The following is a 23973-nucleotide window of genomic DNA, read 5'->3' as shown; positions in this document are numbered from 1 at the left end:
TATTTAGGAATGAGGTTTATTGTACTTATTAGTTTATTAAAACTTAATTTTGAGCTAGTAATAGGCCAATCATAAGTTAGTGATAAAACTCTGTTACCTATCAAGAGTTTCAATTAACCCAGTAACACACGACATCCATAAACAGAAAGAAAAATCACAGTGATTTCATTCTTTCTAACATCTGGTTTGTACTTCACAGAATGGAGGCATGATGGCTGATCCAATCATTTTCCACTGATGAAGGTTTTGATGGCTACCCATGTGAGTAGGGAGGATATAGGCTGCTGTTAGTAATTGTCTTAAGTTCTTAAGTCTAATATCAAGGATTTTGTTAGTAAATTTTGATTTTATTATTATAAAGGGATCAATGACAGAACCAATAAACATGCATATAAACAAGTAAAAAAGGAGACCGAAGCATTTTTCAACTATGAATAAATGTGATTAGGCAAGAAAAACTACTAATATAAATGGAAAACACTGAAGTCTCAAGAAATATATGTACCAAACATGATATTTCTTTGTCTAAGGGTCTTAAGACACTGCATATAAGAAATAGTCAATATTATTGTTCTGGATGAGTTCAAGTTCAAGGTTAATTTTATTAAAATAAAAATATACAAATATTATCACAGATTAATAAATACCTAAACTATTGTGAAAATGAAAGGGTAATACAAAAGTGAATGAGGACAAGTTATTGATGTTTATCATCTGGTCTGCTTTCTACTCCTCAGAATGAACAGCCCCATCTGATTTAAGCATTGTGCTATGACCATGAACTGTATGGTTACCTCTATGTGTCACAGGAAGACTCTTGTGAGTAGTAGTCAAAATTCTTGCTTTGTTTTAAGGGTATTCTCTGTATTCTTAAGAAGTCTAAAATATAATCAAATAAGGTCAAGCATTTTTATTATTCACTACTTAAGTATAAATTTATTTTTAAGATTTCCCTCTTCATAGCTATTTATTTTATTATTACAGCACTGTTAATGAATTGATTAATTAATCAAAAAACAAATGTAGATAGACATGAAGAAAGATGGAGTGAATCTTGGACCAATGATGATGACTGGTGGCGTATGAGTCATGGACGATGAATACAGGTCTGGAAGTCTGAGGTCCAATATAATAAAAAATCTAGTCTTCACCTTCTGATCCTAAGGATAGACGTTAGGAATATTTGAGGATGTTGTTCTTGTTCTTCTTGTTCATGCATTTTCCCTCTATTTTTATAATTGGATCAATGAATCAATAAGCAAATATATTTTAACTGCATAAAGACAAAAAGAGTGAGGCATTGTCCAATTACGGAAATATATGGTGAAACAAGAAATACTATCCATTTATATTAAAAACACTGATGTCTTCTTTCTATTAAGAATGAGTGAGTCAAAGGTATTACTGCTTGCTGGAGGATGGCATATACGAATGAGGAGAAAGTGGTCCTTCCTGGACCAATAGTAACAACTGCCAGCGTATGCATCTTGCGTGATGAATAATAGATGTCTGAAACTCTGAGGTGCAAACCAAAAGGAATCTAGTCCATTCCATCCCCTCTGTTTAGATGCTCCTATAGACAGATATCAGGAGAACACTATGGCCTATTCTTGTCTTTATGTTTATTAATTCTAAAAAATATTTTAATTAAAGTAGCAATGGTAGAGTCAATAAACATGTATAAAGATGAGACATAAATTACTGTTTGATGTTAAAATGTATAAGAACAAATAGTACTAATATAAATTGAAATCGATAATAAGTAGATCAGCATATTACATCTTTCACTAAAGATCCTATAGTCAGTGATAAGTAATAGTTATTGCTCTGAATCAGTTGCAAGTTTAACATTTGTTGTATTAAGAGAAAAATTAATAAATACATAAATAACTGTGTAAATGAACAGTGGAAAATATGGACCAATAGAGAGGATGTCTCAATATTTTCATCTTCTTTGCCTTGCACTCTTCAGAATGGCTGCACTGAGCTGACTTAAGCATTCTTCTATGATCAACATTAAACGTCCTTCTTAGGAAAGAGGCCAATGTGAGTAACAGTCAAAGTTCTTACTTTGCTCTGTGCCATTTGTTTCAGGGTGTTAGTGTTAAACTAAATTTAAAAAGTGTTAAACATACTTAAATAGCTAAATGACCCAGTTATAGATATGATACAAATTATTATTTTGATTAACTGTTAATGTACATAGAGGTCAATTAATGAAAGACATATAGTCTGTGTGGGAAATGATTCCACAGACTAATACTAGGGATTTTCAAGGATCTTGTCTTGGGCTTTGTAAATCACATGTTTATTTAGTTATTATTAATGAATTAATGATTTATTCAAACACATGTAGAAACGAATGAAGAAAAGGGACCCAAACATGGACCAATGATGACTACTGATGGCGTTTGAGTCATGGACGATGAATACTGTGTGTCTGAAACTCTGAGGTCCAACAGAAAACGTAATTGGATAGGTATCAGAAATGTGGAAAGATCATATTCTTACTTTGGATTAATAGATTTAGATTTATCATCGATAGATAAATGATAGAACAATTAAACAAGAATTAGTAAATAGAGAGTGAATCATTGTTCAATTATGAATACACATGATGATGTAAGAAATATTATCATTAAAAAGTTTAAACACTGATGCCCTTTAAGGAAATGGATCATGAATGTCACCTCTTTGGCTAAGGTTCATCTAGACTCTAATAAGAAGAGTCAGTTTCATTTTCTGATTCAGTCTCATTTGATATTTTTCCTTTTGTTATGAGAGAAAACATCTCCATTCTGAAAAAATAATCAATATCAAAATAACTGAATAACGGAAATGTGGAGAGGATCAATGGAGATAAGTTTTGAATTTTTTTTTTAATTACCTGCTCTTTGTATTCTGCAGAATGGATGCACTTGAGCTGACCTAAGCATTCATGGTCATGAGATTCATGGTTGCTACTGTTGGTTAGGAGCATAGAGATCAGTGTGAGTAATAGTTAAATTTCATGTCTTTCTCTAGGAGACTTTTTAAAGGGTATTCATAATATCATGAAAGTGTAAAAAATCATCCAAAAGGCCAACCTCAGCCAATAATAAATATGAAGTTAGTTGAAACAGTATATTTACTAGCTCATTTATGACACAATGAGGATAATTCATGTAAGATATATCAAACTGACAGATTGTATAGAAAGTTCTAGAATATTCTATGCTCTTACTCTTTGGATATTATATTTACATGGGTTATAAAATTAACATTAGTGATTTAATGCATAAATACATGTAGATGAGAATTAAGCTAAAGAGTTCTAAGCCTGAGCCAATGATGAAAACTGGTGACGTAGAAGTCAAGGATGCTGAATAATGTGTGTCTAGAACTCTGAGGTTCAATAGAGGAGGAAATATAGTCTATTGCTTTTGAAGTGATCCTGTAGTTAGGTTTTGGAAATACAAAAGGACCATCTTCTTGATTGTTTTTATGAATTTTGATTCTTCTTTAAAATAAATTCATTGATGTAATAATCAATGTTCACATATAAAAAAGTAAAGACGGGGAATGTGAAGCATGTCCACTCAATGTAAATGATGAGACAACAGAAATCATTAAAACCTATTGAAAATCTGAATACCATTAAAAAAACAAACAATTCAAGTGTTGTTTTTTGACTAAGGATGACAAAGGCAGTACAGTCAAGTTTCTTATTTTGCATCAGAACAAGTGTGTTATTGTTCATTTTTTAAAAAGAAAATTGATAAGTATTACCACAATTAATAGATACCTGAATGACTAAGAGAAGGGTCAAATGAATGAATCCATGAAAAATATTTCAATCCCGTCATCTTCTCTGCTTTGCACTTCCCAGAATGGACACATCTGGGCTGGCAGAACATCTGGCCTTAATCTGGAGCCCCATGTCTGTCGCTCTGTAGAGGTGCACATGAGCCAATGTGAGTTAATAGTAAAATTATTTTTTGCTTTTGCTTATTTGTTTAGGATATTCAGTGTAATATTTTAAAAGTATTATATATTAATGTAATGAAGGAAGGCCAGCCATGTCCCAAGGATACATATGGACTTGACATGAAATATTGTGTAGATTAACAGATGTTATGTTAATGAACATGACTAATGAAGGAAGTATTAATATACTAATTGAAGCAAATGATTATATAGACAGATATTAGGGATACTTAAGGATCTTGTCCTTAAAACTTGGTGATCCAGAGGTATTTATGTTATTGTTAGTGAATTAATGAATCATTAGGAAACTACTTATAAATAAAAGGAGAGAAACAGGGCCAATTCTGGCTGGACTGATGATGACCACTGGTGGCCTATGAGTCACACAATGAATACATATCTGGAACTCTGAGGTCCATCACAAGCAGTATCTAGCCTAGTCCCTCTGTTTGAAAAACTCCTGTAGACAGATGTCAGGGAAATACAAGAACCTTGTTCTTTTTCTTTATGTTTATGAATTATAAAAATGTTATATTATTAAAATAGCAATGAAAAATAAACATGTATAAATTAATACAGATGAAGGTGGAGTATTATTTAATGTTGAGATGTATAGTAAAGAACAATAATACTAATATAAATTGAAATGGATGGATAATTAATGGACCAAGTGTAATACATCTTTGACTAAGGATCATATAGACAGCAATAAGTAATGGTTAGTGCTCTGAGTTAGTTGCAAGTTTCACATTTGTTGTATTAAGAAAAAATAAATACTCAAATGACTATGTAAATGAATGGTGAAAAATATAGATTGATGGAAAGAATATTCAATTTTTTAATCATCTACTCTGCTTTGCGGTTTTCAGAATGGATGCAGTGAGCTGATCATTTCTCTGTGATCAAGGCTATGTTGCCTCTGTGTTAGGCCAATGTGAGTAATGGCTCCTGTCTTGGTTTAGGTTGTTTAATAGTATTCCTGGTGTTATTAAAAATTATTTAATATAATAAAAAGTTAACTGGTTCAATGACAATGTGCAACATTGAGGTTAATTAATCAAAGAGATATAGTCTCTGTGGGAAATGATTCTGTAGACAAATGTAAGGATTCTTCAAATATCTTGTTCTTGGGTTTTTGAAATCGTGTATTCATTTTATTATCAAAGAACAAATGATTTATTCAATAAATATTTAGAAATGAATGATGAAAGAGAAACCCAGCTATGGATCAATGTTGACAACTGGTGGCATAAAAGTCATGGATGATGAATATGAGAAGAAAATAATCTAGGTTTTCGCTTCTGTTGGAAATGATCCTGTAGACAATGTCAGAAACATACAAAGATCATTTTCTTATCTTGGGGTCATAGATTTAGGTTTATTATTACTAATATATGACTGATAGAACCATTAAACAAATATAAACAGATAAAAATACAAGTAGAGGTTAACTTCTTGGACCTCAGAGTTCCAGACATACATTCATCATCTATGACATGAATGACATGATTCCATAGATAGATGTTAGGGATATAAGAATCTCTTGGAGATTTTTTGATTCACAGATAATTATTTTATTATGTTTGATGAATTGAGAATTAATCAATAAGCAAATATAAAGTAGTATGAGGAAAAAGACATGTAAACCTGAACCAATGATTGATGGTTTAGAAGTCGTGGGTGATGAATAATATGTGTCTGGAACCTAAAGGTTTGCAGAAAACAAAATCTGATCTATTTCCCAGGGTCATTTGCAAATGACGATCAATGTTTGAAATGATAGATTGATGTTAAGAATATGTAAGAATCTACTTCTTTTATTTTGGATTCATGGATTTACATATTATTATTATTTAAAATTGATCCATCATGAAAGTATTAAATATATAATTCGACAAATATGAAGATGGTGTGATGGACTTCAACCATGTAATGATTCAAGATATACTATCAACATAAAATGAAACACTCGCTCCCAATGTGGTGAAATCCTGTCTCTACTAAAAATCCAAAAAAATTAGCCGGACGTGGTGGTGCACGCCTGTAATGCCAGCTACTCGGGAGGCTGAGGCAGGAGAATCACTTGAACTCAGGAGGTGGAGGTTGCAGTGAGCCAAGATTGCACCATTGCACTCCAGCCTGGGCAACAAGAGCAAAACTCCATCTCAGAACGAAATGGACCCAAGGGTGTTACGTCTTTTTGATTAGTGATCATATAGATGCTGGGAAGTAGGAGTCAATTTTATTGCTTGAATCAGTCCATTCGAGGTTGTTTGTTTTGTTCAGAATGAACATATATGTTATGAAAAGTTAATAAATAACTAAACTACGGTTTGGAATAAAATATGGAAAGCAAAATTGACAAAGAGGTATTAGTTTTGAAAATCAGCTGCTTTGCTTTGTACTTCTTAGACGGGATGCACTGGCGCTGATTTAAGAATTCTCTCATAGTCAAAAGACATATGGTTGCCTCTGTGTAGGTTCCTGGAGACCAATGTGAGTATGAGTCAATATTCTTGTCTTGGTTTGAGTGTTTTTTTAAGAGCTATCACTGTGTTATTATACACTTTGACATATAATCAGTTAATATCTTAAGAATGGAATTGGTGTAATGTATTATGTTGATTAATCTGTATGTGAAACACTGTGTTAAATTAATAAAATATATCTAGTGTCTATGGGAAATAATTTGTAGACAGATATTAGATATTCAAGAATCTTGCTCTTGAGTTCTTCTGACTCTTTGGTATTTACTTATTTTTATTAGTGAGTTGATGAATTCATCTATCAATAAATGAATACATGAATGAAGAAAAAGAGCTCCAAGTCTGGACCAAAGATGAAGTTTGGTGATGTATGAATAATGAACAATAAATACCTGTGTCTGGAAGTTTGAGGTCCAACATGAAAACTAGTTTGCTCCCTATGATGTAACTGATGTATATATATAAGAAATAGCAAAGATCTGATTGTGTTTCATAGCTATTGATTATATCTTCATAAGTTGGTTAGTGTGCAAATAACCAAAGAAATGTATGAATACATGAAGAAAATGGAACCAAGTATAGACTAAGTATGTCCCCTATAAAGTTGCTCTGATTTAGAAACAAAATTTTGGATTTTACTAGTTTTATTAAGATCGGCTAGGCATTTCTCTTCTAGATTTCTGAAAATGAAAATATTACTCATTTTCTTGAAAAACAATAGATGGTTAGAAAAAGTAATTCATTTGTTCCTGAATTATAAACTCATTTATACTAATAATGAATGAGTTAGTAGATAAAAAGGTCAAGAACTGACCACTCATGAGAATGTGTTATAAAGCCAGGAATCAGAAGAAGCTGATTCTGTAAGTCGAAGCTAACTTGCAGAGAATACCAAGACGATTATATGTGTGAGTGGAGGCACTGAGGCCAATATGTCCCATAGTCAGATGTTTTTCTTAATGCAGGTGATGGATTCAAGAATGTTCACTATTTGATGTAAAATTAATAACTGAAATAATTCAATAAATAAAAGGAGAGTGAATCTAATTTAAGGATAGGGAGTGTCATGAATCAATGTTTGAGATGAACCTAACCCTTATCATTTCATATTTATTCAGACACAGCCTGAATCTTGTTGTTTCATACCTTTAACATTTACTTTGTACTTCTCAGGGTTGATGTTCATGGGTGATTGATCATCCTGTAGCGACGGTGGTATTGACTGTTCCACAGCGGACAAGGAGTGCGTTCTTACATAAGTCATAGTTGACATTCTTGTTTTTGATTGGGTAGTTTGCCTGTTCATTGATATTCATAGTACTATAAAAGGTAGATAAATGGCCACATACCTAAATAAAATCAAAGGAGACAAAAGGTGAGAATCTGTTATAAACTAAGGATTATAATTAATCTAATTCAGTACAACTGTGGACAATTTTGAAAAGATAAAGATTGATGTCATTTTAGTCATTTTATGGATAAACTAAAAATGGGACATTTTTGATATTCAATTTTAGCATTTTTCATAGTTTACACAAAAGTTCCTATATTGCTAGATAGCCTAGTCTGTTAACCCCCTGAGGAAGAGCATATGTGAAGTAAATACTTGTCATTATCATAGTAGGGTCTATGGATTAGACCCATAGTGGATTATTCTTCCAGTTTATTGTTACATCTTCATAGAATATATAATTTAAACAAAAAGGTTCAAGCATGGACCAATGACATAACTGAAATCAAATCTGGACAAATGTATATAATTATTATATTTCACAACATTTTTATAGTTCATTACAAAAAAAGACCTAGTCTATTACATTGTTTATTACCTCTCTTGGAAATGAACCCACTGACAGATAGTAAGACTATTCAAGAAACTTGTTTAGGGGCTTTGGTGGATTGTTAACACATACTAATTTTATTATCAGTGGATCAGTATGCAAAAACATCATGTAAATTAATGTAGATAAATATGTCTAAGTGTGGTCTCATTTTGAGTGTATTTACTGGAAGAAGAATTATTATGACATGTCTCAAATGTTATGATCCATTAGTAAAAATAGACAAAGCTTGTGACCCAAATCAGTAACCTGCATATACACATATGTGAATACTCATTGTCTTTATTTCTGGAGCTTTTTAGTTTATACTTGTTTTTATTTTCTCTTTTAGTAAATTGAAAACATTATATAAATACATAAATCAAAACATAGGTAAGGAAATGAGAGGAAGCTAAGCATAGACTACTTATGAGGATGTGTTTTGAAGCAGGGATTATAACTTAATCCATTTTAGTACAATGGAGCACAATTTAAAAAGAGATCAGTGTTTTCCATTCTCTTTTCATGGCTATATATTATTCCGTTTTAGGTTTTACTCCTGTTTATGCAACATTCCTTGATGGATAACAATCTATGGGTTAGATCCAAGGCTTACAATTTAGGCAGTTGTGTTTTCGTAAGTCATTATCAGGGTTTTAGATGTGAATGCGGTGGTGAATGGATGGTTGTTCATTGTTCCGTCTTAAAAGTATGTACATATTAAATGAAGAAAAGGCCAAGCACCAATCAGTGATATGAATAGATTGATTGATCAGTTTTATGATTAAATTCATTTCTGCACCCCTGCAATTTATTTAAAAAGGAGATTTGGTATGTTAAATCTACAGGAATTTGTCTGCAGACATATTTCAGTAATAATCCAAGAACTGATTTCTGGGGTTTTGTTGGGTTGATTATAATGCATCAATGGTAACATCAATAAACACATAAATAAATTAATAAAGAGGAAAAGGACAGAACTGGACTAATTGTCCAAATAGATTATGATGGAAAAAATTTGTTAATGTAATTCTGAAAACTAGTATTTATTAAAAAATAAACAGAGTATCTGAAGGATGATTTAGGAATATGTACATAATAGTCAAGGTTCTTAAATTTGATTAGTGATAGTCTAGGTTTTTTGCTTAATTAAAAGTAAGAAAGTAATTATTATATTAGCTAATCCATATGTCAATGTCTTAGAAAATGAAACGAGGATGGCATGAGGTCAGTGGAGTGATTGTCTCATGGTTTTCACACCTATCCTATATTCCACAGAAAGGACATCATGATTGTGATTGTCTTTATTAACTTTGTCAGCAGAGTAAAGACCAATGTGGCCAGGCGTGGTGGCTCATGCCTGTAATCCTAGCACTTTGGGAGGATCAGGTGGGTGGATCACCTGAGGCTGGGAGTTCAAGACCTGCCTGACCAACATGGAGAAACCCCATCTCTACTAAAATTATAAAATTAGCTGGAAGTGGTGGCACATGCCTGTAATCCCAGCTACTCAGGAGGCTGAGGCAGGAGAACCTCTTGGACCTGAGAGGCGGAGGTTGCGGTGAGCTGAGATTGTGCCATTGCACTCCAGTCTGGGCAACAAGAGTGAAACTGCATCTCAAAAACAAACAAACAAACAAACAAAAAACCAAAAAAAAATGTAATTAGCTGTTAAAGTTCTTGCTATGGTTCAAGTGGTTTGCTTCCTCACTGTGTTATTAAGAAGTTTGAAGTATCTTTAATGAATGTCCTCCCTGCCCACTGGCCCTGCCAGGCATGCTGCCGTCTGTTCTCTGGGACTTGTGAGTAGCACACTGCTCCTGTTATTTCATGTGATTTGTTAAGTTGTTTCTTCTGTGTCTCACCTGACCAACACACCCAGACCTAACTTATTTCCAGATTGGGTCTCTCCTAGAGCGTGCCTGTCTTGGTAGGAATAAACTGGACACAGACAAGAGCCTCCAGGGTGTCTGCCTGTATAAACAAGTTTTCTATGAGGGGGACACTGGGTCATAGATTGAACACTTGGGCATTACATCTGTGAGAATAAGTCTATAGTAGATTTCAGTAATTTTCAAGTATCTAATTATGGGGTTTTGGTAGATCCTGGGAATTTATTGCATTATTCGAAGGAAATAAATGAAAGAATCAGCAAAACATACAGACACACATATAAATAATTAAAGATGAAGAGGATAAAGCTGGATTAATTACAAAAAATGTTACCAGACAGGAATTTTTGGTTATATAATTCTGAAACACTGCAATGCATTAAGAAACCGGTACATCAAGGGTGTCACCTGTCTAGGGTAGGGTAATATAGAGTAGTGGTTCTCAAATGTGAGCATTGAAGTGACCTGGAGGGTTTGTGAAAACACAGAAGACCAGTTACATTCCCAGGATTTCTGATTCAGTAAGTTTGGTGTGGGTTCTGAGAATCCAAATTTCTAATAACTTATTTTCTATAGGTTCCAATAGTTTCCCAAGTCATGCTGACGCTGCCTCCTGAGAAGTATTTTCAGAATCACTGAGAAAAATGTATGAAATACATTTCATACATAGAGTCTTTGCTCTATGTCAGTGGTAATTTCCAGTTTGTTTATTTTATTGAGAAAGAGAAGGTAATTAATTAATTAAGCAATTAATATTTATTTATTTATTTATTTATTTATATTTGAGATGGAGTTTCACTCTGTTTGTTTCCCAGGCCGGAGTACAGTGACATGATCTCAGCTCACTGCAACCTCCGCCTCCCAGGTTCAAGCAATTCTCATGCCTCCGCCTCCCGAGTAGCTGTGATTACAGGCGTGTGCCACTATGTCTGGCTAATTTTTGTATTTTTAGTATAGACGGGGTTTCACCATGTTGGTCAGGTTGGTCTTGAACTCCTGACCTCAAGTGATCTGCCCACCTCGGCCTCCCAAAATGCTGGAATTACAGGCATGAGCCACTGCGCCCCGCCCAATTAATATTTAAAAGTCTAAGTAAATGAAAGGGGAACAACATGGCTCAATGGAGAAAATGTCTAATTTATGTAATATCATTGTTATATTGTACAAAATGGATGCACCTTAGGTGATTTAAGCATTCTGAAAAGACCAGGCTTTCTAGGATACTGCTACATTTTAGGAGATTAGAAATCAATGGAATTGGCACAGTCTTTGTCTGTTTAGTGGGTTTTCATGGGTGTTCATTGTACATCTTTAAAATGAGTAAATGATTATATACATGAATAAAATCAAACAAGAACAAGCCTATACTAACGACGAAGAACCAAAATTTAGGATTAATTTGATTTAGTGTTGTTTAGGATGGTTTCTAAAAAAGATCAAGTCCCTATCACAAATTGTTCTAACTGTTTAGAATTCTACTGCAGGTTTCCCTAAGCGTTCCTCAAGTGATAAAAATGTAAGTTATGAAGAAGGGACACACAGGAACTAGAAGCACTTGTCAGTGTTTTAGTTCTGGTGGTTGATTCATGTTATATATAGAAAGAATATACACATTATGTGAGAAAAGGCCAAGGAAGGACCGATAATGCGAGTGGAATACATTCTGAAATGTGTTTTATGATCAAAGTATCTGTGACCTACAGCGGTCCACTACAAAGAGGGATTTAAGTGTTTACATCTGTAGGAATGCCTGCAGATAGATTTCAGTGATATTCAGGAATCAGGTTCTCAGTCCTTGGTGCTTCATGGATTTTGATTTTGTTGTTATTTAATAAGTGAAAGAATAAACAAATATGTCAATGTATAACAATGAATAGAATGAAGTGTATCTAACTACGAAAATATGGGGTGAGGCAAGAATTATTGTTAATATACGTAGAACCACTGGAGTTCATTAAATAATGATATCTTTACCCCAAAATGTAACCCCTTAATGCATGAAAGGGGTTACATTTTGGGATAAGGATAAGTAGGCAAGGTAGTGATGTATAGTAGTCAGGGTGCTTGCTTTGAGTCTGTGACAGGTTCAAGTGGTTACTTACTGCAGAGGGAAAAAAATAAATTATGCCATAAAATAATAAATATCTAAATGACTGAGGAAATGAAATGGGGAAGGCATGTATCAGTGGAAAGAATATCTCAGCTTTCTATTATTTGCATTGCTTATATTTCTCAGAATGAAAGCTCCTAGCACATTCTCCTGTGGTCATGAACTCTGTGTTAGGAGCATAGAAACCAATGTAAGAGTCAAAGCACTTCTCTTATTATGAGTGGTTTGTTTAAAAATACTCACTGTACTATTTACAAAACATGTTAAGATTAGTCAAAGAAGTTGATTATGGTGTACTATGGCATTGATGTGAAATGTATGTTCATTAATGGATACGTACAACACAAATTAATTAATGAAGGTTATAGATACTGAGTGAATTTACTCTGTAGACAATTGTTATGGATATTTAAGAATATTGTTCTATGGAATTTGTGATTCATACACATTTATATTATTGTAATTATTCTATTGAAGAACTAATAGATCAACAAATACAGAAATGGATGAGGAAAAGGATGTCAAATCCTGAACCAGTGGTGATGGCTGGTGGCATATTTAGTCACAGATGATGAATAAATACATGCCTGAAACTCTGAGGTTAGTACCTAGACAGAGATCTAGTCTGTTATTTTTGATGGATGTAGTCCCGTAGAATGATTAGTTATGCACGAAGGTGATGTTCTTGGGCTTTTGTAGTTTATGAATTTTGATTGTATTGTTACAAAACAATTAATGACAAAGTTTATACAACTGCGCGAAGATGAAGACGGTGAAACATTGTCCAATTATGAAATATGAGGTGAGGACTGAAATACTATTAATATAATTTGAAAGTCCTAAGGTCCATAAGTAAATAAGTGTCACCTCTTTGGTACAGTATCATATAGACCAGGGGTCCCTGACCTCAGGGCTGCAGACCAGTACCAGCGCCTGGCGTGTTAGGAACCAGGCCACACAGCAGGAGGTGAGTGGCAGGCAAGCAAGCATTACCACCTGAGCTCCACCTCTTGTCAGATCAGTAGTGGCATAAATTAGATTCTCGTAGGAGCAGAACCTGTTGTGAACGGTGCATGCCAGGGATCTAGGTCACATGCTACTTATGAGAATCTAATTCCTATGATCTGAGGTAGAACAGTTTCATCTGGAAACAACCCCTCCCTGGCCTGGTCCATGGGAAGTTTGTCTTCTACAAAACCCATCCTGGGTGCCCAAAATGTTGGGAACCACTGGTGTAGACAGTGAGAAGTAACAGTTAATGTTATTGTTCTGCATCAATGGCAAGTACCATCCTGTCCTATTTTTAGAAAAGACAAATAATAACATCAATTAGTAAATATTTATGTGACTAAATAAATGAAAGTTTGAAAGCCATTGTCAATGGAGAGAATGTCTCAATTTTTTAATCACTGGTTCTCCTTTGTATTCCTAAAGGTGGAAACTGTCTGCAGTAGGAGCATGGAGACCAATGTGAGTAACAATCACATTTTGTCTCGGTTTGCATGGTTTATCTCAGGGTATTCATTTTATAATGGCATTTGAAATATAATCAAACAGGGCCAAATGCACCCCAGTAATGAAGTTGGGATTGATGTATATTATGTTCTTTGATGTATATAAAACATTGAGTCTTTCTGTATCAATCAAGTTTTATTTTCTGGGTTGGTTGCAAGTTTGACATTGTTCCTGTTGTTGAGACAGAGAGAAAGAATACAAATATATAATGAAAAATTAATAAATAAGTAAATGAAATTTGGAAAGGAGGGATAAATGCAGATAAGGTCTTAATTTTTTTTTATCACATGTTCTGCTTTGTAATCCTAGAATGGATGCTCTTAAACTGATTTAAGCATGCTTCCATGGTCACAAGCCCTATGGTTGCCACGGGGCATTAGGAGCATGGAGACCAATGTGAGTAATAATCAAAGTTTGCATTTTGGTGTGGGTTGTTTGCTTAAGGGTATTATTCACTCACTGTATTATTGAAAAGAGTGAAATATGATCAGAGAAGACCAATTGTTGTGCAGTGACAAAATTGATATAAAGCACTATATAAATTAATGGATATATGAAAAACTGAAGATAATTAATAAAGGAGATACGTTGATGTAAGATGACTTTATATACGGACTAGAAATATCAAGGGTCTCCTTGAGTTTTGTGAATATAGGGCTTTAAAATTATTAGTGAATGAATTAACTAATCAATGGATAATGTGGAAGTGAGTGGAGAAAAAGAGAACGAGTCCTGGATCAATGATGTGATGACCACTAGTGGCGTATGAATCTTATGTGGCATATGAGTCTTATATAGTGAATACGTGTTTGAAACTCTGAGGTCTGTTGGGGAAGATACATAGCCCATTCTCTCTTTCAAATTATGCTACATAAATGTTTCAGAAATGTTTTTCTTTGTGATAATTTCATTCTATTTTTATAATTGGATCAATGTGAGAATCAATAAACAAATATATAAATAAAGATAAGGTAGATGAAGCATTGTTCAGGTATGGCAGGATATATTATTAATATGTATTGAAAACAGTGAAGTCCAAAGAGAAATAAATGGCACATGCCTGTCACCTCTTTGGCCAATGATGACATAGATAGTATAATTATAGACAATGTTCAATTTTTTGATTAGTGGCAAGTTCAAAATTGTTAATTTTCTTAAGAGAAAATGAAATAAATATACCCAGATAATTACTGCCTAAATGACCAACTAAATGAAAGGTGAAAGGCAAAGATCAATGGTGATAATGTCTCAAATTTGTTATCATCTTCTCTGCTCTGTACTCCTCAGAATGAACCTAATTGTACTGTTTTAAGAATTCTTCCATGGTCCTCTGTTTGCACCATGCTTAGGAAGGAGCATGCAGACCCAGGTGATTAATGATCAAAGTTCTTGTCCTGGTGGTTTGTTGAAGAGTATGTCAGGTATTATAAAAAAGTTTGTAATAGGCTGAGCGTGGTGACTCACACCTGTAATCCAAGCACTTTGGGAGGCTGAGGCGGGTGAATCACCTGAGGTCAGGAGTTTTAGATCAGCTTGGCCAACATGGTGAAACCCTGCCTCTACTAAAAATACAAAAATCAGCTGGGTATGGTGGCCTGTAATTCCAGCTACTCAGGAGGCTGAGGGAGGAGAATCACTTGAACCCGGGAGGAGGAGGTTGCAGTGAGCTGAGATTGCGTTATTGCACTCCAGCCTGGGCAACAGAGTGAGACTCCGTCTCAAAAAAAAAAAAAAAAAGTTTATGATACAAAGATGGCCAATGTTATCCCAAAGATAGATATGAGAGTTATGTAAAGTATTATATTGATAATGCATAGATGAAAAACTGAGGACAATTATATCAATGTTAGAATGATTCTACATACATATATGGAATATCCAGGTTATTCTTGTTTTTTTTTTTTAATCATAGGGACTTATTAGTGAGTTAACAAGTCAGTCGGTAGACAAGATAGAAATGAGTGGAAAAGGAGATGATCAGTCCTGGATCGATGATGACTGCTGGTGGCGTATGAGTCTTACATGATGAATACGTGTCTGGAACTCTGAGGTCCATCACAAAAGAAACTGAGCTCCTTCTGTAGTTTGAAATGATCCTATGTATATAGATGTCAGAGATACAGAATTTATTTGTTTCTGGTCTTTGTTTTTACTTATTTTCATTGTATTTTTATAGTTGCTCAATGTGAGAACCTATATATATATATAATTTCCATATATTACATAAAAAGATGAATAATGTTAATCATTGCCCAATTATTAAAATCTGTAGTGAGGCAAGAAACATTTCATATGTATTGAAAACATGGAGTCCAAAGAGAAATAAATGGGACATGCCTGTCACCTCTTTGGCCAATGATGATATAGCCAGTATAATTATAGACAGTGTTCAAATTCTTGGCCAGTAGCAAGATCGAATTTGTTAATTTTCTTAACAGAAAATGAAATTACTACGATTAATGAAATGAAATTTTCTTAACGACAATGAAATTAATATGAAATCCAAATAATGATTGCATAAATGACTAATTATAGGTGAAAAGCAAGAATCAATGGTGACAATGTCTCAAATTTGTTATCATCTTCTCTGTACTCATCAGAATGGATGTCCTTGTTCTAATTTGAGGATGTCTCCAAGGTCATGTACTCTGTTTGCACCATGCTTAGGAAGCAGCGTGCAGACCAATGTGAATAATAGTCAAAGTCCTTACCTTGGTTTGGGTGGTTTGTTTAAGAGTAATCAACGTATTATTTAAAAGCGTGAAATACAGTCAAAGATGGCCAATGTTATTCCAGTGACACAGGAGTGACATGAAGTATTATATTGATGATGCATATACATAAAACAGGATAGTTAATGAAACACACAAGTGTTTGAGTGATTCTGTATACTGATGTGGAGTATCAAGAGTGTTACTGAGTTTTGTGAATCATGGGCCTTGAAAGTATTATTAGTGAATGAATGACTTAATCAATAGACAAGGTAGAAATGAATAGCAAAAAAAGATCGACCCTGAGTCAGTGATGACTACTGGTAGTGTATGAGTTATATATGATGAATACATATCTGGAACTCTGAGGTCCATCACAAAAGAAATCTGGCCCATTCCTTTTGATTCAGATGATCCTATGAATATGCAATGTGTTTGCTTTTGGTCTTTGGATTTGTTCACTTCATTGTATTATTATAATTGGATCAATGAACTAATTTATACATATACATGTACATATATGAAGGGGATGAAGTATTGTCCAATTATAAAATAAATGGTGAGGCAAGATGTACTATTATTATTATATTAAAGCATTATATTAAAGCTTTAATATATTAAATAAATATCTAATATTAATGCATAATAAATGCAATATTTAATATACATTAAATATAATAATATATTAAAATATTATATTAAAGCACTGAAGTCCCAAGAGAAATAAATGTTACACCACTGTAACTTCTTTGACTAAGGATGATACAGATGGTATTTATAGATAATGGTCAACCTCAGGGTCAAGGAAAGTTGCACAAGGTGTTCATTTTCTTAAGAGAAAATGAAATAAGTATCCTTCAGATAATGATTTCTCAAATATCTTCCTAAAGGGAAGATGATAAACACAGATCAAGGAGGACTGTTTAATCTGTTTGTGATGTGCTCTGCATTGTGGCCTCAGGATGGATGTTTGCCAGCCGATTCCATGGTTACAAGCTCTACAGCTGCATCTATGTTAGGAGCATGAAGACCAATGTGAGTAATAGTCAAGCTCCTTCTTGTTTTGACCATTTAAAAATGTTATTTGCTATATTATTAAAAAGTATTAAACACAATAAAAGAAGGTGAAATATGCAATAATTAAAAATTAGATTAAAAACTTTAGGTTAATTAATGCATATGTGAAACATTGAGCTCAGTTAATGAAAGAAATATGGTCTTTGTGGAAATGATTATATGAATGAATGCTAGGAATATTCAGGAATCTTATTCTCTTTTTGAAGACTTATGTGTATTTCCTTGTTAGTGAATTAGTCAACAAACAAATTAAGATGGTAATAGAGAAAGAGGGCTGATCCTGGACCAGTGATGGCGACTGGTGGTGTGTGAGTCATGCACAGTGAATATCATGTGTTGGGAACTCTGAGGTCCAATACAATGGGATCTTGTCCATTCCCCCTTATAAACAGATGTCAGGATACAGGATATACAAGGATCTTCTTCATGATCTTTGTGCTCATGAATTTAAAAAATATCATTGTAAAAGAATCAAAGGCAGGATGAATAAATCAGCGTGTAAATGAAGAAGATGAGGTGAAGCATTGTTTATTACTAAAATATGTACTAAGAAAAATGTATTTTAATTTAAATTGGAATGGATAATATAGGCATGGATGAAAGGTATTATGTCTTGGACCAAAACTAACATAGATTGTGATAGGTTATAGTTATTACTTTCAATTTGTTGCAGCCTTGAAGTCTATTTTATTAATAACTATTACCATTAATTAATAAAAGCCAAAGTGACAATGTAAATGAATGGTGAAGTGTATGGATTGATGGAAAGAATGTCTCAATATTTTGATTGTCTTCTCTGCTTTGCACTCTTCAGAATGGATGCACTGAGCTGATTATGAATTTAGCCCTGATCAAGACTTGTGTTGCTGTCGTGCTATGAAAGATTCCAGTGTGAGTAATAGCCACGATCTTGTGTTGTTTGGGTGGTTTGTTTAAGGATATTTACTGTGTTAGTGAAAATTTTAAAAAGTCAGATAATATGTATATATATATAATGAATGTCAATTATAGACTTGAATTATGGGAACCATAAATTTTTATAATTATTACACATGAATTACTGAATTAATCAACGAATAATGTCTAACTGAATGAAGAGAAAGTGGGCCCTTCCTGGACCAATGATGATAAATACTGGCGTATGAGTCTTGGATGATGAATAATACATGTCTGGAACTCTGAGGTCCAACACAAAAGAAAGCCAGTTTTTTCTGCTCATGTATTTTCACTCTGTTATTATAATTGGATCAGTAAAAGAATCAATGAACAAATATATAACTAAATAAAGATGACTCGTGTGAAGCATTGTCCAATTATAAAAATAGATGATGTGGCAAGAAATAATATTAATATATACTGGAAACTCTGAACTTCAAAGAGAAATAAATGGTACATGATTGTTAAATCTTTGGCTAAGTATGATGTAGACAGTAATAGGTAAATATCTGTGTTCATTTTCTGGGTCAGTGGCAAGATTGACATTGTTAGCCTACATAGGAGAAAAATAAACATTATTACAAATTACTAATTATGTATGACTGGATACCTGAAAAGAGGTATTGAAGGACCAGTGGAAAGAATGTTGCAACCTTTTAAAATCATCTGCTCTGCTCTGTGATCCTCAGAATGAAAGCACTTGAGTTGATTCAAGCACTCTTCTATGGTCATGATCTCTGTGGTTGCCTCTGTGTGTTAGGAGCATACAGACCAATGTGAGTAGTAATTAATGTTGTTATACCAAATCCAGCAGTTTTTAGAATGGTATTTGCTGCATTATTTTAGAGTTTTAAATATAATCAAATAAGGGAAGTCTGTCCATGTTAAATATCAGATTGATATGAAGCATTATACTGAGTAATGCATTTATGCAACAGCTCAGTTAATGAAAGAAATTTGGTCTCTGTGGAAAGGATTATATAGATGGATGTTAGGGATATTCAGAATCTAATTCTTATTTTTCTTTTCAGATTTCTGTGTATTTCTTTGTTAATATATTAATCAGTAAATAAATTTAGATGGGAATAGAGAAAGAGGGCTGATCTGGACCAATGATGACCACTGGTGGCGTATGAGTTATGCACATGAATACCATGTTTCTAGAATTCTGAGGTCCAACACAAATGGGATCTAGTCCATTCATCCTTTGTGAAGGGATCCAATGGACAGGTATCAGGATATGCAAGGATCTTTTTCAGGATTTTTGTGTTAGTATTTAAAAAATACTATTTTAAAAGAATCAAGGGCAGGATAAATAAATGAATGTATAAACGAATAGAAATGAAGAGAGTGAAGCGTTGTTTATTGCTAAAATATGTAATAAAGAAAATGGATTATTGGTGTAAGTTAGAATGGATAATATATGGATGGAATTTATTATGTCTTGGACTAAAGATGACATCAACTGTGATGAATAATAGTTATTACTCTCAGTCAGTTACATATTTGAAGTTCATTTTATTGAGAGAAAAATAAGCAAATATTTCTATAAATTATTATTACTTTGAGACAGAGTTTGGCTCTTGTCACCCAGGTTGGTCTGCAGTGGCACAATTTTGGCTCGCTGCACCCTCAGCCTGCTAGGTTCAAGTGATTCCCCTGTCTCAGACTCCCAGGTAGCTGGGATTACAGGTGCCCGCCACCACGCCTGGCTAATTTTTGTATTTTTAGTACAGATGGGGTTTCACCATGTTGGCCAGGCTGATCTTGAGCTCCTGACCTCAGGTGATCCACCCACCTCAGCCTCCCAGAGTACTGGGATTATAGGCGTGAGCCACTGTGCCTGGCCCCATAAATTTTTAAAAACCAAAAAGATAACACAAACGAATAGTGGAATGTATCAGTCAGTGGAGAGAAATTCTCAATCTTTTATCATCTTCTCTGCTTTGTATGAAGATGGATCAGAATGAATGCATCAAGTGGGCTTAAGCATTCTGCTTGATGGAAAGCTGTATTGCTGTTGTGTTTGGAAAGAAACTAACGTGAGTAATAGCCAAAATTTTGGTCTTCCTTTGGGTACTTGACTAAAGGTATTCATAGTATTATTAAAAATTTTAAATTATTATAAAGTTAACCATGGCCCAATGGTTAACATAATATAGAACAGTATGTTTATTAATCAATAATGTGCCACATAGAGGTGAATGAATGAAAGTGACATTGACTAATGTGGAAAGGATTCTGTAGACAGACGCTTGGTATGTCTGGCATCATGTTCATAGGTTTTTGTGAATCATGTTCTTATTTTACTCTTATAAATTGATTAATGATTTATTCAAAACAAAAGTAGAAATATATGAAAATTGAGACCAATGATGGCGTGAGCCATATACAATGAGTTAGACATGTCTGGACTTTGATGTCCAACACAAAAGACATATAGTCTATATTCTTGATATAAGGCATCCTCTAGGCCCATGTTGAGAATATCCAAGGATCTTACGCTTGATCTTTGGGTTCATATATTTTCATTCTAGTATTATAATTGGATCAATGAAATAACCAATCAGTAAGTAAATTAATGAAGTATTGTTCAAATTAAAAATATGTAGTGAGCAAAGAAACACTACTAATATATTATGAAAACACTGAACTCTAATTTGAAATAATTTTACATGACTTTTACCTCCTTAGCTCAGAATGGTGTAGATGGTATAAGTTACAGACACTGTTCATGTTCTGGACAGATGGCGATTTTGAATTTGTTCATTCTCTTAAGAGAAAAAAATACTCGAAATGTGTGATTACTGAAATGACTGACTGAAGGTGAAAAGCAAGGATCAGTGGAGAGAACGTCCCAGATGTCTGTTCTCCTTCTTCGTTTTAAAATCATCTGTTCTGTCCTGTATTTCTCACACTGGACCCATCTGAGCTGATTTAAGAATTCTTCCATGGTTATGACTGTATGATTGAATCTCTATTAAGAGCTTGGAGACCAATGTGAGTAAGAGTCAAAATTTTTGTCATGGCTTGGGTGGTTTGTTTAAGGATGTTCACTATATTTTAAGAAGTGTGAAATATAATCACAAAAGGCCTAATGTAAACATCATGATTTGGGATTAACATGAATCATTATACTGATTAATGCATATATGAAAAACTGAGGATAAATAATAAAATTTAAATACTGATTTGTGACTAATGATGGATACCTAACAAATAGGTATGCTTTTGTTGGAGGTTTGTGAATCATCAGCTTTAAAAAATATTATCGGTGAATTTATGAATTAATCAATAAACAATGTTGTAAAGAATGAAGAGAAAGTGGGCCTTCCTGGACCAATGATGACAATTGCCGGCGTATGAGTGTTGGGTGATGAATAATACGTGTGTAGAACTCTGAGGTCCAACATACAAAACACCTCAATAAGCAAGGATCAGTGGAGGAATATCTAATTTAAAAAAAATCATCTTCTTTTTTTTTGTACTCCTCAGAGTGATAATCTCGAGGTGATTTATGCATTCTTCCGTGGCCACCAGCCTTATGGTTGCATCTCTGCGTTAGAGCTTAGAGATCAATGTGAGTAATAGTCAAAGTTCTTGGTGTGGTTTAGGTGGTTTAAGGTATTCACTGCATTACTAAAAAGTATGAAATATAGTCACATAAGGCCCGCTGTTACAAATGACACATATGAAGCATTATATTGATTAATACATGTGTGAAAAGCTGAGGATAATTAAAGCAGGAGATACATGGAGATGAGATGATAATATGTACAGATTAAGAATATCAAGACTGTTCTTGGGGTTTTGTGAATCATAGGGTTTTGATTTATTGTTAGTGAACTAATGATTAAGTCAACAGACAACATAGAAATGAATGGAGAAAAGGAGGCCCAATCCTGGATCGATGATGACCACTGGTGGTGTATGAGTCATACATGATGAATTATGTGTCTGGAACTCTGAGGTCCTTCACAAAAGAAATTGGGTCTTTTTGTTCATTCTTTCTTATGTTATTATAATGACTGGGTCAATGAAAGATCAGTAAACAAATATATAAATGAATCAAGGTAAAATGGGGGAAACGTCTAATTATAAAAATTTGTAGTGAGGCAAGGAATTTTGTTAATATGTGTAGAAAACACCAAAATCCAAAGAGAAGTAAATGGTGCATAATGGTTTATTTTGCAAAGGATGATATGGACAGTATTAATTAGGTAATGTTTTTGTTCTGGGTCAGTGGCAAGTTCAAAATTGTTCATTTTAAGAGAAAAGGAAATAAATATACTCCAAGTAATGATTGCCTGAATTAATGACTAAATGGAAGATGATAAGCAAGGATCAATGGAGGATTTTCTCATTTTTTAATCATCTGTTTTGCTCTGTACTCCTCAGAATAGATGCTTTAGAGGTGATTCAGTCTCTCATCCCTGCTCACCAGCATGTTGGTTGCATCTCGTTTTGGAGTATGAAGGCCAATATGAGTAATAGTCAATGTTCCTGTCTTTGTTGGTGTAGCTTTTTAAAAAAGATATTTCCTATGTTATTAAATTGTGTTAAATATAACCAAAGAGGCCCAAACATGCCAATTTTACTATCAGATTGATAGACGTATTATAGTGATTGGTCAATATATGGACCGAAGAAGATCATTACCATGGAAGATAGTATGAAGAGATTTAGTCTGTGGAAATGAATCTATAGATGAATGTTAGGAATCTTTATGAATACTATTCTTGTGTTTTCTGACTGATGTGTATTTATTATTAATGAATTAATCAATGGATAAATTTGTATTAGTGTGAAATCAAAGAGATCCTGGACCAATGATGACAACTGGTGTGAGTCATGCATAATGAATACCATGTATCTGGAACTCTGAGGTCCAACACAAATGGCATCTAATCCATTCCCCATTTCGAAGGGATCTTATGCACAGATGTCAGAATCTATGAGGATGTTGTTGTTGATATTTTTGTTCATGAATTTTAAAAATATTATTGTAAACGAATCAAGGACAGAATAAATAAACAAATGTATAAATTAATAGAGATGAAGAGGGTGAAGCATTGTTTATTACTAAACTTCAGAGTAAGGAAAATGAATATTAATAGAAATGGAATGAGTAATAAGTTGATCAAGGATATTATGTCTTGAACTAAGGATGACACAGTTCTTGCTGTCAGTTGCAAGTTTGGAAGTTTATTATGTGAAAAATATATAAATATTAGCATAAATTAGTAAAAGCCTAAAAGGCAGTGCTAACAAATGGTAAACAACGTGAATTAATGGAGAGAACATCTCAATGTTTTTCTGTGCTTTCTACTCTTCAGAATGGATGCAGCAAGCTGTTTCAGCCATTCTGTTGGGATCAAGATTGTTGTGTTGCCTCTGTGTTTGGAAAGAGACCGAGGTGAATTATAGTCAAAGTTCTTATCTTGGTTTCAACAATTTGTT

At 33.7% G+C, this 23973-nt stretch overlaps 1 long non-coding RNA gene, 14 other non-coding genes and 3 pseudogenes across 16 annotated transcripts in view; all 18 read left to right on the top strand.

Annotated features, from left to right (window-relative positions):
• Window positions 1-23973, top strand: part of LOC116275684 — a 146142-nt gene that overhangs the window by 63844 nt on the left and 58325 nt on the right. For both annotated transcript variants that reach the window (XR_004184771.1, XR_004184772.1), the window contains 15 exons: window positions 200-261; window positions 738-819; window positions 1973-2990; window positions 3869-3953; window positions 4836-7695; window positions 12752-12874; window positions 13709-13744; window positions 14099-15158; window positions 17391-17535; window positions 18392-18468; window positions 19203-19289; window positions 20470-20555; window positions 21208-21513; window positions 22009-22093; window positions 23850-23929. This is a non-coding gene — a long non-coding RNA (uncharacterized LOC116275684). The remainder of the gene's footprint in view (window positions 1-199; window positions 262-737; window positions 820-1972; window positions 2991-3868; window positions 3954-4835; window positions 7696-12751; window positions 12875-13708; window positions 13745-14098; window positions 15159-17390; window positions 17536-18391; window positions 18469-19202; window positions 19290-20469; window positions 20556-21207; window positions 21514-22008; window positions 22094-23849; window positions 23930-23973) is intronic.
• LOC116276166 lies at window positions 1056-1127 on the top strand. Its single transcript, XR_004185604.1, has one exon. It is a non-coding gene; the product is annotated as a small nucleolar RNA SNORD113/SNORD114 family (small nucleolar RNA).
• Window positions 1454-1528, top strand: LOC116276203. Its single transcript, XR_004185635.1, has one exon. It is a non-coding gene; the product is annotated as a small nucleolar RNA SNORD113/SNORD114 family (small nucleolar RNA).
• LOC116276165 lies at window positions 2385-2459 on the top strand. The gene has a single exon (XR_004185603.1). It is a non-coding gene; the product is annotated as a small nucleolar RNA SNORD113/SNORD114 family (small nucleolar RNA).
• Window positions 3321-3395, top strand: LOC116276187. Its single transcript, XR_004185624.1, has one exon. It is a non-coding gene; the product is annotated as a small nucleolar RNA SNORD113/SNORD114 family (small nucleolar RNA).
• On the top strand, window positions 4316-4385 carry LOC116276179. Its single transcript, XR_004185616.1, has one exon. It is a non-coding gene; the product is annotated as a small nucleolar RNA SNORD113/SNORD114 family (small nucleolar RNA).
• On the top strand, window positions 5191-5285 carry LOC116276205 (annotated as a pseudogene).
• On the top strand, window positions 6796-6869 carry LOC116276196. Its single transcript, XR_004185630.1, has one exon. It is a non-coding gene; the product is annotated as a small nucleolar RNA SNORD113/SNORD114 family (small nucleolar RNA).
• On the top strand, window positions 12804-12880 carry LOC116276193 (annotated as a pseudogene).
• LOC116276200 lies at window positions 14523-14617 on the top strand (annotated as a pseudogene).
• LOC116276164 lies at window positions 15774-15845 on the top strand. The gene has a single exon (XR_004185602.1). It is a non-coding gene; the product is annotated as a small nucleolar RNA SNORD113/SNORD114 family (small nucleolar RNA).
• LOC116276181 lies at window positions 16804-16875 on the top strand. Its single transcript, XR_004185618.1, has one exon. It is a non-coding gene; the product is annotated as a small nucleolar RNA SNORD113/SNORD114 family (small nucleolar RNA).
• LOC116276183 lies at window positions 17859-17933 on the top strand. The gene has a single exon (XR_004185620.1). It is a non-coding gene; the product is annotated as a small nucleolar RNA SNORD113/SNORD114 family (small nucleolar RNA).
• On the top strand, window positions 18692-18766 carry LOC116276169. The gene has a single exon (XR_004185607.1). It is a non-coding gene; the product is annotated as a small nucleolar RNA SNORD113/SNORD114 family (small nucleolar RNA).
• Window positions 19619-19692, top strand: LOC116276177. The gene has a single exon (XR_004185614.1). It is a non-coding gene; the product is annotated as a small nucleolar RNA SNORD113/SNORD114 family (small nucleolar RNA).
• Window positions 21849-21923, top strand: LOC116276185. The gene has a single exon (XR_004185622.1). It is a non-coding gene; the product is annotated as a small nucleolar RNA SNORD113/SNORD114 family (small nucleolar RNA).
• Window positions 22417-22489, top strand: LOC116276170. The gene has a single exon (XR_004185608.1). It is a non-coding gene; the product is annotated as a small nucleolar RNA SNORD113/SNORD114 family (small nucleolar RNA).
• LOC116276178 lies at window positions 23336-23405 on the top strand. Its single transcript, XR_004185615.1, has one exon. It is a non-coding gene; the product is annotated as a small nucleolar RNA SNORD113/SNORD114 family (small nucleolar RNA).

Source organism: Papio anubis, chromosome 7 (genome assembly GCF_008728515.1).
Source record: "Papio anubis isolate 15944 chromosome 7, Panubis1.0, whole genome shotgun sequence".
Classification (NCBI taxonomy): domain Eukaryota; kingdom Metazoa; phylum Chordata; class Mammalia; order Primates; family Cercopithecidae; genus Papio; species Papio anubis.
This window is presented reverse-complemented; position numbering and strand designations above follow the sequence as displayed.